At 31.7% G+C, this 13931-nt stretch overlaps 1 long non-coding RNA gene across 2 annotated transcripts; it reads left to right on the forward strand.

Moving 5' to 3' along the window:
- Positions 1–3779: 3779 nt before the first annotated feature.
- On the forward strand, positions 3780–6165 carry LOC132800315 (uncharacterized). Of its 2 annotated transcripts, none has more exons than XR_009635348.1 (3): positions 3780–4513; positions 4628–4688; positions 5876–6165. It is a non-coding gene; the product is annotated as an uncharacterized LOC132800315 (long non-coding RNA). The 2 variants fall into 2 exon arrangements; XR_009635349.1 differs by lacking the exon at positions 5876–6165 and adding an exon at positions 5299–5817.
- Positions 6166–13931: the final 7766 nt, after the last annotated feature.

Genomic DNA, 13931 nt, shown 5'->3' on the forward strand with positions numbered 1-13931 from the left:
TAATTGTTCTCCCTTGAATCATAAATAGTCCAAAAAATCTATAGTGAGTTTGATATTTGGACTTTTATTTGTAACCCTTTCAACTTATCCTCCATTTTCCTTTTAAATTAAGTCTAGCTAGCTAGTGCATATTCCCCCGCCCCAACATAAAAGAATAAACAAACAAATATAATAAATAAGTCTAGTGCATTGAAAAAAAAAAAAAAAAAAAAAAGGGGGTTCCCGTGCATGAAAATATATACGTTGAATATGAATTATTATATATCAATTATATACAAGAACATAATATTAATGTTATATAGATGAATATTTAATGTTACATAAATTTATTTTTTGTTAACTTAGAACAATTCATCTTATTTTTTTTTGTTATTTGAAAATAACAAAAGGATATTTAACATCTCTGAAACATTTTGACAATTACGAGTCCGATATATAACATTTTTCTATTAAACAACTCTACAAGTTATTGAAAATTTTGGTGATATAGATATATATGTATATACAAGAAATCTAGTAAATGGAATTTTAAAAATTCAAGAAAAAGAATAATATTTTTATATGAGTATATTGCAAGTCCTCACAACATTTCGTTAGATAAAACAAGCATGCCGTTAGAAAGAAAGTCTTATCATTTATTTTTTCTATTTAAAAAAAAAGAAAGTGTTTTTTTCTTCCAAGTCTAATATATCTTTAGATTAATATATATATATATATATATATATATATCTTTTGATTTTTCTCCAATCTCCTTTGGAAAACCAAATTTTTTTTAAAAATATTTATTTCTATTTTTGGAACAAATTGTTGTGGTTCTCTGACCACTTTAGAGAAGAAATATGAGAAGAAAAATAAAAGAATTCTATTAATCTCTTAGAAATAGAATACAAAAAATAAAAACTTCTCTCATGGAGGATTCTCACGTGGAACCTCTCTCTACACTCTCAAATTCTCTCTGGAATTGCTCACTCTTCTCTCAAGTTCTCTCTGGAACTTAAACACTCTCTCTCTCTGAGTTTTCTCTCAATATTCCTCACTTGGGATAATATTGAGCTTGCTCCACAATCTTCAACAGCTTAGCCCACAATTATTGATCAATCCATTTTCGGTGCAGCAATGGACATTGTCAAGAATGGTGACTGTCGGTGTGTCAAAAATGGTGGCTGTGGATGGTGCGGCTGGACTTCACACAAGTCTAACAAAATGAAGATTCAGTAATCAAATCAATATTTTCCATGGCCTGCTCGATTTTTGGCATGGTTTTAATTAGAGCTTATTGTACGTCTATGTGGGGCCAAAGATGCCAAATAATCTGTGTAAATTACAAAGGCATACATTTCCGGCCAGCTCAAGAAATCCAATGCATTGATGTTTGATCGATGTGTATGTGTATGACACATATTCAAGGTCTACATAATCAAACCGTCAATATCATCTTAGCATCTTCATTTTTGGCATGTATCGAAATTTCACATAACAAAGCACATCCTATGGTGGGCCAGATGGGGCCAAGAAAAATTGAACCTAATTAAATACGGTTGAAATATGAGTTTTCATAGAAATTAGAAATTTTTGCATGGAGCTAAGGTCTAGTTAACTTTCATGTTCACATAGTACAAACATTTAAATACTGTTATACATATATAGTCAATATCAACTAGTCATGATCGTTTTAGGCCATGAAACAAAATAGGCAAAAAACAAATGTGATTTTGGGGGTTTGTCAAATATTAATTTAACTAACTAAAGTTCTTTAACTAAAATCCATTTTAAGGTATGTAATACATCGAAATGGATTGTGAAGAGGTAAGCAAACAAATGAAATAAACATTCAATTACCATCTGACTATTAGAAAGTGGGATCGAGAGGGATTAATGTATATCTCATATCATAAGCGGGTATATGTATATTACATGTGACTATTTTTTTTTTCTTCCTTTTTTGGGTAAATATATGTATTTATGTATGTACATCCATATCTATATGAAAAAGACTTACTCAACCATAATACTACATATATAGAGATGCTTACCAATACTATTTAAGTGATTGTGATTTGCGAACAATGTGATATTATTTCATCAATTTTTGTATTGAATTTAACTTATCTTTTAGTTTCTTTATATGTAGTTCTTATTTATTTTTGAATCAAAAAATTAATGTCTAGGCTTATTCTTTGTAATATTACTTGTTACCAAAATATGTATTAATGTACTTATTAGATCAATCAAGCTAACAAACAAATAAATATTAATGCTTAAGGAGAAATGGGGTAGTCTTGGATTTGATTAGATTGTGGCAGAAAAAAAAAGAGTTTGATTAAAGATTTTCATCCTACTTTTGGGTTAAAAACTTACAAATTTGATGACTTTTAAGGCTATATTTCCTCCCTATAATTCAGGAATTTTGTGTACATAGCTAGTCACTAAGCTTCCAATTCCTAGACTTCCAATTATTGTTTTCTCTCATCTTTATTGTTTCCTTCTCTTATTTGTGACCCTTTCAAGTTGATAAGGATTGATGGACATACTGAATATAGAATCCACCTCAAGTATTTCAATAAATTCTGGCATGAAATTAGGAATAAGTTTTTTTTTGTTTATTTATTTATATTTTTTTTATAATTATTACTATATTTTATTTTTATAATTTTTTTTTAGAGATCACAAACCCTCCCTCACATGCTTCACATTACACCAAATCTTTTGGGAAATGGCTTTTCCATGCTTTCCCATACACTACGAAAGCCTAAAAACAGTGAATGAGTGAGTACTATATGAAATACATTTACGTGCAAACTAAGATTGTTTATACCTATCTAGCTCCCACAAACACTAACCAAAGTTTGTTACTTAATATATATATATATTTTTGGCAGGTATTGGAAAAAAATCTAATACTGGACCACTATTGAAAAAAAAATTTGATTGTACAAGCGTACCACCTTCTAAAATGAATAATAATAATAATAATAACAATTGAGAAAATAATAATAATAATAATTGAGAAAATAAACCTTCTAAATTGAAAGAAATAGAAATAATAATAATAATAATAATAATTGAGAAAATAAAATAAAATTAGACAATTGTATTTAATTGTATAATAAAAACAATTAAGAATATTTTAATGCTTTAATGATCAAAAGATATTAATCAATTAAGAAAAGATAAATAAGAATAATGCCAAAAAAAATTAAAAATAAAAGTTATTGCCAATAAAATAGATGGCCAAGTATGTAACACCCCGTCCCGAATCGCACCGGAATCCGTGCACGTTGACCGAGGTTGACCGTTGACCGAAGGGGTCAAAGTTGACTTTTTGACTCGGTGGGAATTTCGAGTTGACCAGGGTACCGTGGCGAAGTGCATGACGCCCTGAGTTCGTAGACTAGTAGCACGTCGAAAACGGAGCTACGGTTTGAAAGTTATGGGCAAAACAAGTTGAAGTGTAAACTGTCTAAAAGGTGCCGGGAGTTGACTTTTTCTTGTGATGTAATTGTGAGTTGACTCTTGTATGGTTGTAAAGTACTCGTCGATACGAGTTCATAGACTAGCGGCACGCTTAAATCGGACATCCGGTTAAAAAGTTATGGACGTTTGAAGTTTACCGGATACCGTATTATTTTAATATTTTTTTTGGGTCGGTGAACAGTGAAACGCCACGTGTCAGTTTCTGATTGGTCCACGTGGCATGAACAGTGTCATGTAGGGGTTTTATTTGTTAAAACACTCGGGGAAGAGAGAGAAAGAGAGAGAAGAGAGAGAAAGAGAGAGAGGAGAGAGAAAGAGCCACCGCCGGCCACCGGATTTTGTCACTGTTCCGGCCGAGTTACTGTACACGCGCCGGACAGAAAGCTTGCCCACCTCATTTCCGGCAAAACCTCCAAATTTCACGGCGAACGGCCGCCGGACGCGCCCGGATCGGACGTCCGAAGTTTGGCGGCGATTTTTCCCCTCCACCGCCGGCCACCGCGAATCGGCACTATTCCGGCCGATAAACAGTACACGCGCCTGACAGCCTTGATCCTCTCCTCAAGTCTGGCCTACCCACCAAAAAGCACGACCATCGGACCACCGACGCGCCGGGATCGGAGCGTTTTCCGGCGAGGGGTCAAAAATCTTCAAACGGTGATTTCTCCGCCGTCCGACCTCCGTTTTGCTCACCGTCGGTCTCGTTGGATTGCTCTCCTCACGATCTACAAATCTGCAAAATTTCACAGCAAACGGCCACCGTCGGAAATTACTGTTCCGGCGACGGTTGCCGGTGACGTGGCGGCCCGCCGGAAATTATTGTTCCGGCGAGTACCCCGAAAATTCCGGCCAGCTCCAGTCCGCAGTGTTCGACCTCCTGAACCCAAATCCGACTTTCGTTTCCACCAATTCGCGACGGTTTGGGAGAATTGCGGAGCCGAAACCCGAAAAGCTTCCCGATAAAATTCCGACCCCGTCGGGTACGATCATCGGAAATTAAGACCGGATCTGTGATTAGCATCACTCGAGCTTCGATTCGGTATATAATTCGTAAATTTTAGTTATCGTTTGGTGTTCGCTCCCCGGGTACCCAGTTGGGGATTACCCGAATAAAATATTAATATTTGTGGTTTTGGTACTGTGGATGTTTTAGGTGCACGTGCAAGTAGCGGAGTCGATCCTGCGGAGGATCTTGATTGAGATACGTGCACAAGGTGAGTGACCCACCTTCAAATTAATTTGGGGAATTTAATTGATGAATATATTATGTGTGAATTAAATATTTGGAATTTAATTTCTATGTGCCAAATATTTATTGGATTTATTGTAGAATTATTTATGAATTTATTGGATTTAAGAAAATGTGCATTTTATAAAAGTATGCCATGTGAAATTATTTTATGGATTTGAGGATTTTGAAATTGGTGTGGTTTTAATGGTAAATTGGGTACGATTTGATTTTCAAATATTTCAAGGAAAATATTTGGTTATGTTGGTGATTTCAATTTTTATGAAATATGCCCATAAAATATTATGGGATTTGATTATGATATTTTGAGAAATTATTTATGCTTGGAAAAAATGTGGATATTTGAATTGATGGATTTGGGAGTTGGTGGATTTGAAAATCATGGAATTTATGGTATGGATTATAAGGAAATTGTGGAGAATTTCCCGGTTCAAGCGGATGGATTATGCCCGCTATGCTTATGAAAAATGTGAAATTTGTTTTATGATTTAAATTTATGGATTTTATAATTTTTAGATGCACCGTGCACGTACTGGTGTTCTGATTATGTGATATGGTATATGTGATATGGTTAGTGTGCACACGGTTGTGATTAGCGCGCAGGTGGGTGTGATTAGCGCGCAGGTGATGTGATTAGCGCGCAGGTGGGTGTGAGTAGCGCGCGGTTGATATTATGAGAGTGTCCTGTGGATGCCATCGGAGAGGGCGGCCACCCCCCTTTGGCCGGGACACCAGGTTAGCAGCGGCGCAGTGGGACGCCACGCGACCGTATGCCGGTTTCTTTCTATAACCTCCTGTCTGGCGGTACCTTGGGACGCTGGGTACTGTTGGCGCCACTGGTATATAGTGGGTGCATCAAATTATTTTCAGAACTGTGTTTTAAAAATAAAATGTTAATGAAAAATATAATTGTTACCGCTTCTGGTATTTAATTGATGTCTTGGTTTTCGGGAAATATGAATAAAGGGTTTTGTGAAAATGTTTTAAAAGGGGAACCTTTCCAACTGAGAGAATTGTAAGGGTTTTGAGAGACATTATTATTTCCAAATAATTATTATTTATATACCTATTACCGTGGTATGATAGTGTAGAGTAGTAGGGTCGCTCACTGAGATGATTAGCATCTCACACTCTTAAATTCCGTTCCTCTAGGTACCAGGTTGTCGGTGTTCACTCGGAGCGGACTTGATCTTCCTCGCTGTATTTGTTCGCGCAGTACCTTGTTCTTCTTTTACTGCAGTTGTAATATTTCGTTCACTTTTGCTGTATTCTGTATTTTGTAGTACTTCATAAAGCTCTGTATACTGTATGGGACACTTATGTATTTGTATTGCACTGGATTACTGTATTTTTATTTTGGAGTGCTGAAATTTGTGGAACCAGTTCGTCGTACTGTGGGAGGAATAAGGGAACAATTATAGAAGTGTGTTTTCAGTGCAGGAAATTTTGTGGTAAGTCCATCCCTTAGGGGAGGTTCTGCCGGATCTTCCACAGAAGGGTCCGGTAGGGTTTCCCTGGGATCAGGACTTGTCTAGGGTTCCGGTGGGGAACTTTGGGCGGGTCCTGACAAAGTACTAGTATAAAATTAAATAGCTAACACTAAATAATAAATGACCTAAAAGCCAATACTAAATAAAAAGGACCAAAAAGTCAAAAGCCAACACTAAATAAAAATAGCTAAAAGATCAGTTTTATATTGAAAATTACAATTAAAATGAAAAAAATAATTCTAGCTTAAAAGAATATAGTAGAAATTGAGGTGTGTCTTTAATGAGCAAATGACACTTTAATATAAATTAAACAATGCTATCCGCAAATTTTTTATTTTTTTCCATGTTAAATAATTGAAAAACTTATATTTTTAAAACCTAATTGATTTTCTATATTCTAATCCATCTAAAATAATTTTCTTTATACTTATTTATTATCTTAGATTGAAAAAATATTGATACAAATGGAAGCAAAACCAAATTTCATTTCAAATAGAAAATTTGAACAAATTATACAAACAAATCAATGAAAAAAAAAGATTTGCAGATTGAAGGAAATTGAAGAGACCAAACAAAATAAAAAAATAAAAAAATAAAAAAATAAAAGTAAAAACGAAGGAGACTTTTGAGCGATTGGTGTAGTTGTCTACATCAAGTAGTTATATATGCTAATGACTAAAGAGCTCAAAGAAAGAAAATTCTTACCTTGACAACCACTATACAACGTTATGATTTCTTGTGACTAAAAATTATAATAACAAATATTTAGCAATGATGACAAAACCCGTCGAAAAACTATGAAAACAAAATGCTTGCACAATGACAGCAAATTCCATTGCCTTTTTTTATTTATTATTATTATTATTATTATTATTTCCCTTCTTATTTTTGGGGTTGTTTCCTCCATTACCTAGGGGATTTTTGAGGTCCAAGTGGAACGTTGAGGGAAGAAGAAGCAGCCGTAAAATTTGAAATATTTATGAGTGACTTTGCAGCGTGGTCTGTGGGTGTCCAATATCAGTGCATTCAAGCTCATGAACATGATGACCAGCCCCTTCCTTCTTTCTGTGAAAAGAGGGTCCAAATAGAATAATGAATATTTTCCCTAATCATGACTTTTGCCCCCTTAATGTTCAAATGAGTAGTCTCATGATGAAGCTACTTCTAGGTTTTAGCTCAGTTTCATGCACATATGATACATGTCCGTGGTTTCCTCCAAATGTTGTCAGCACTGTTACCCACATCGTCCAAACAATTGGTTTGATCCAAATTTGGCAGACTGAGAGCCCATAAGTCTAGCCCAGAAGTGCTCATTTTGTTGATTGAGTGCAGTTTAGCCCAATTTAGATAATGGGCCATTCTGACTAGTTACTAGAAATCATATATGTATTATAATGTGGAAAAAGTGCTTTTTTTTTTCTTTTTTTTTTTTCTTTTCAATGAAGTAAAAAAGGAATGCTATTTATTATCACCAATAATGAAATGTTTATGGGATCCGCAAGAATTAATTGGATACTTTAAAAAGTCTATTTTTTCTGCACTAGGTTTTTAGTATAAAAAATAACAAATTAAACAATTAATTAATATTTGCCAAAATAAAAAAATTCTATAATATATATTATGTTATTTTTTTTTTATACCTTTTCTTCTCAATCATGTTCTTCTATTGTTAATGAAAATTGAAAAGTGTAGTTTTTTGTTAACTTTTTCAATAATGAATGTTCTACCAAGATGTTAACTTGGCTATTTGTGAGGTGCCATCTACAGTTAGGGGTGGGCATAAATTGATCTGCATTAACCAAATTTGGTTTTTTTGTTTTTTTAAATCAAACTAAATCGAATTGATCATATTAATTTTTTAAAAAATATTTTTCTTATAATTAATCATATATTAAATATATTTTAATGATTTTTAATTATTTAGTTTAAAATATTAATAAAATCAAATTTAAATTATTTCAGAATAAAAATAATATTTTAAAAAAATTTAAAATAATTAAAGAAATAAAAAGGAATAAAAAATAAAGTATTGGGTCAAAACTTAAACCAAATCGATTCAGTTTAATTTGGTTTTTCGGGTTCAGTTTTCTAGACTTTTCCTCATATATATAGATACAACATTCTATATATTTTGACTTTTACAAATCAATTCAAATAATTGATGTGTTTAAGCAAAATAAGATAAAGCTAGGAATACTAAAAAATCTTCCATTATATTATTATTATTATTATTATTATTATTATTATTATATTAGCTTATATTTAATACATTTATCATTTTAAAAGTTTATTTATTTATATTCAAATTATATTAATATTTTAAAATGATTTTAGAAGTATGAATTGGTTTAGTAAATGATGTGGTACGCTAACATGCTTTTATTTTAGCTTAAAATTTTAATACACCCAATAAGTAAGCCAATAATATAATAATATATATTATTTGGTGAAGTTCTTGATAGATTAGTTGGTATAATTATCATTATTAAGATAATAATATTAAATGGTATATGCAACATTATTTAAGATAATAATACATTATTTTGTTATATTATTTTAGTATTACTCTTTCAATAAATATCAATTGCTAATAGAAAGGTTTCAGAAAATTTTCAAGTTTTAAAGCGTGCCTTCATTTTTTGGAAATTGTGGATTTTTTTGTAAATTTTTTGGGTGAATTAATTGTAGTAGATTTAGTTTGGATGGTTTGTCAAATTAGATTGTTCGAAGAATTCCTATATAAAAATAAATAAATAAATACCTTTTTATTTTTATTTTTAGCGGTTTTATCTCTCTACTGTGAGTGGTTTAAACTTGAACCTTTATTTTTTCCAATTATGTTCTCGTACCCAAGCCTTGAAAAAACATCAAGAGTCTTTGTGAAGGATAATTTAACACTTATCTCACTAAATCAGTGAGAAAGTGCTTTGGGGATCCTATGCAATGAGTCCTTTCCTTCCATATGCAATAAATTCACAATATTCTATAGCAGTTTTGCTTTCTCTAGTTTATAAACAATGCCCAAAATTTTCATGAAAAAGCTTGGCAAGCACTGCTGGCTGATTGTCTCAGTCAAGACGTATGTCCATAATTAATATCAAGCAAAAATAAATCAAAAATGCAATTCAATGCGATGAGATATTTCAGCATGTATATAGTTAGAAACTTCATTGTTTAATTTGAATTCAATATAAACCTTATTCTATGTTATATGAAGTAGAAATTTCCCAGAACCGGCTGTTGAGGAAGAAAATTTATTAACGGGTCGTTTTAGATATTATTATTATATTTGAAAAATTATATAAAATATATTTTTTAATTATTTAATATAATTTTGAATATTTTTTTTAAAAAAAGAAAGGTATATATTTATTATTTTTTTGGACACAAAAATAGATATAATATGAGTAGTAAAATCATAAAATGAATTGAAGTATATATGATAATTAAAAAAAAAAAAAAGGAATATCTATCAAATAGTGAGAGTGATTATTTAGAATTAATTTGTTGAAATACAAGAGGTGTTCGGTTATTAATATTTTACTGCACTACACTATATCATGTGCAGTCATTGCATATAATTGTTTTCTTTGTGTACATATTAAAATATAAAAACTCAATATTTTATATTTATGTAAGCATATATATTATATTGAATTGATCGAAAATTAATTAGAATAGATCTTTATTTATAAACAATAAATAAACAACCTAAAGTACTATTAGTTTTTCTTTATTAAATGTTTAAATAAAGTTTTTAAACAGGCATAATATATAATAAGCAGCTATTAAAATATCTAAAATTTTCAAACCAAAAGTGGAAAACCAAAAAGGATAAGGATTGATTCTTTGCTTGTTTTTGTTGTAAGTTATGGGATTACATGTAATTATCTCTTCCATCAATATTTTTTTTTTATAAAAAAAATATACACAAACATACAAAAAAAACGAATAGAGAATTCGGGATCCAACCTAAAACTACTGTTCCAACCACATCCAAGTTCATTCTAAAATATTGATACAAAGATTTTACTTTTGTGCAATTGGAGGCCAAGCGATAACCTACTAGCACATTCAATCTATTGAGAAGAAATGGAGAGATATGCTTCAATACTGTAAATAAAGTATGGTGAAGGTTTCATCTGTTTGGAGCCTTGTACTGTCAAGTAATTGTAAAGAGAAACAACAACCCAGTTAGGAGCAGAGGACAGAAGAAATGGCATTTGGGATTGCAAAAGGACTCATTTTTACTTGCACGCTTTTGCAGCCATACAAAAAACAAACAAAAAATGTAAGGGAATGTTGGAAGTAAAAATTGGGTTCACAAATAATTCCCTCTTTTTTTCTCGAGGATTCCAAATATAAACATAAATTTATTATAATGTAAGAAAGAAATAAAAAACAAATGAAAAAGGAAAAAAAATAAAAGAAAAGACACAACACACAAGTCAATTTGAAACTTTGAACTCAAAATAATCCCTTATTATTATTATTTTTTATATATTATATTACAATTCTTAAAAGGAAATATAATACTTTAAATTATATGTCTTATAATGAGCCTGAGGTACCGTATAATATAATTTATACGGGGTGACATTTTTCTCAAACAAGTCATAAACACAGAATGCCGTTGATATAATCCTTTGTCCCACATCGAGAACACCAGCACTTTAGACATTGTTTAAATATAAAATGCTCCTGAACAGCAAGGCAATCCGGGGGTGAGAAAGGCAATGGAAATTATCTCGTGCAATAATAAACCCTAAACTCGGGACGGTGACGTTTCGAACCCTTTAAAACAAGTTTGGGGGTCTTAATCCGGCGTTTTCCCCTGCGGCACAAAAAAAGAAACGCCGAGCCTTCGGGGCGCGTGAATGATTTCCTCGTTGGACCAAAATGCCCTCCGAGAAGTTTGATGGTAGAGCTGCGCCGCTTTGATGTAAGAAAAGGGTTGGCTAGCGGCTCTTGTTATACTCCTCGCTTCTCGGGCACCCTCTTTTTCATATTTAAATTTAATATTTTGATGCTGAAAACTTTTGCTGCCTGATTAAATTGAAAGTCCAGTACTCAAGATTGCATGATTCATCAAGCAAAAACCAATTCAATTACAATTCAGTGCATTCAGATTTTCCATCGTTTATATATTATATAATATAGGTGTAGCTTTTCTGTTTTGTTGTTCCAGTTAAGCAAAAACAAGTCCGATCACAATTCAATACGGTCAGGCTTTTCAGCATGTAATATATATATATATATATATAGGTTTAACTATATATAATTTTCATTGTTTCCACTTTTCTCCATATTATTTCTCAAATGTTGTACAAGTTTTCTACTTTGTGAATCGGAGCCAATTAAGCGATTATTAGGCATTTAATACATTCTCTACTTTTCTAGTTTTATAGTATGCCCTTGAATTTTTAAGTGATTATGTGTAAATTTTTTACGTACTTATCTTTTGGAAAATATACATATGAATGATTAAACATGTATGCTATGGCGGACGATATACATATATATAGTAACGGAAAAAATTCTAATACTTTCGGTATCCACCCATTCAATACTCTTTCATATGATTTAATGTCATATGGAATACATTTTCACATCAGATGAAACTTCATTCCCTTACAAAGTTTTCTTTTTCTCTCCCAAACACATCTTTCACTCTCTTGCCTCTGCAACCAAAACAAACTTACACAAGCCTTCTTTCTTCTATACTGAAAGTCATAAGAATACCACAATCAACATTCTCAGTCAATGCCTCTTTTCTTCTGTATCGAAAATCATTAGATGTACATAACCAAAATTTTCTATGTCAATGTGTTTTTTCTCAGTTTCTCACTTTAAAAAAAAAAAAAAAAAAAAAACCATGGAGTCAAGGACCAAATCTTTCTTTTCTTTAAAAAACGAAATCATTACGATCATTAAGTAGAGGACTAAAATCTTTTCCAGGAACTAAAATCTACTTCAATAACAACAAAATAGAAGTCTAAGATCAAACAGAAATTTAACTGAAAATGAAAAAGAAAAATAATAAGAAAAATAATCGAAATGGAAAAATAATGAACTGTTCAAAATCTCCAAAAGTAATGATCAATATTTGATTTTGTATGAATAATTCAAAAATTGAAATTTTTTTTTTTAAATTAAAATGCGGTCAACAAATTTTGAATAAGAACAGAATAATCTTGATGAATTGATAGATCATTGTTATACCTTTTTTTTTTTTTTTTTTTTTCAAACGGAAAGAAAGAGTAAAAAATTTATAGAAATTTGTTGATGATAAAAGGTGTGTGGCTCTAGATGTCTTGTTTTGGGCCGAGTTATGATTCGGTTTGTTTTGGTTACAGAAAGGAGAAAACAGAGAATGAAAAAGTATTTGCAAGAGAAAGGAGCTATGCTTAGAAAAAATGATGTATTATTTGGTGTTAAAAAAAAAAGATACAGTACATGACAGCATTCTAGGGTCTTGCATATCTCTTGATAGGGAAAAATTTCTAATAGTCTAGTTGCACTGAGTACTCAGTAATCCTTCGATAGATTTAGTGCCATGTGGACAATTTTATCCACATCAAATAGTAGCCAAAACCATCCCAGACAACAAAGCCACCCTTCCAGTATCACCAAAATTTTTAACCTTCTTTCTCCATCGCCCTTATTTTACATAACCATCCTTCTTTAGTTTTCCTTAAAACTTTTTTCGTTACCGCCAGATGCATTGAACAGTGAAGCCAAAACTATCTTTTTTATGATAAAATTTTCACAGACTTAATATCTATATTTTCTCCAGTAAATACTAACCTTAAGCAAATTTTTTTCTTCTTCTTTTCTTTTCTGCGTCTGATTTTTTTTTCTTTTTTTTTTTTTTTCTTGTCAAGCATTTCTGGGTTTCTCTTCTTTTCTTTTTGGGTCTGATTTTTTTGGTCAAGCTTTTCTGGATTTGATTGAAAGAGTTTATATATATATATATATATATTTTGTTTTTGGATAGAAATTGAGTAGAAGAGTTGGATACGAAACTTAAAGAATAATACAATAATACATCAACCGGTTGAGATTCACTTGCTTGGTTACTGACAAAAATACACCTGGCCTTCTGTTTCGATCTACTAGGGCTGATGGGTTGGTCTGATCGGTCTCAAAAAACCAGGATAAAAAAAAAAAGTTAAAAATTTTAGGGGATCAGATAAACAATGGCAAGGAACTGTGTTGGTTTCTATTTGTGAATTAGGTTCAGAGAGTGAAAAGAGTTTGGATGGAAATGATGCCCTGTTCTACTGTTTTGTTGGGAAGTTTGGGTTTGGGGATTGAGCGATGCAGCTTTGTAGAGAGAGACAAAGAGACAAAATTGTTATTGGGGTATTAGATCATATTGTCATGGTTTGGTGGTTATTAGAATGATCTTCCAAATTACTCGCACCCATGGAAGAATGATCTTCCATATTCCAGATCTGGCTTTTTCTCCATGGTTTCTCAATAGTCAAGCACTACAGCTTGAATATTATAATAGATACACTACTAAACCTGCCCTATATTATAAAGCAGATCACAAAACGCATCAAACAGGAATGTTGAAGAGTCCATAAATACTTATTTTGGCGGTTCTTCATCTACTGACATACGGCCAGATCTAAACACAAAAAGTCTTCATCTAAGTTTAATGAAATTTTTTACCAGTAAAAGAAAAAGACTAAAGGAGCATCAGATCCCAT

This window comes from Ziziphus jujuba, chromosome 12, assembly GCF_031755915.1.
Source record: "Ziziphus jujuba cultivar Dongzao chromosome 12, ASM3175591v1".
NCBI lineage: Eukaryota > Viridiplantae > Streptophyta > Magnoliopsida > Rosales > Rhamnaceae > Ziziphus > Ziziphus jujuba.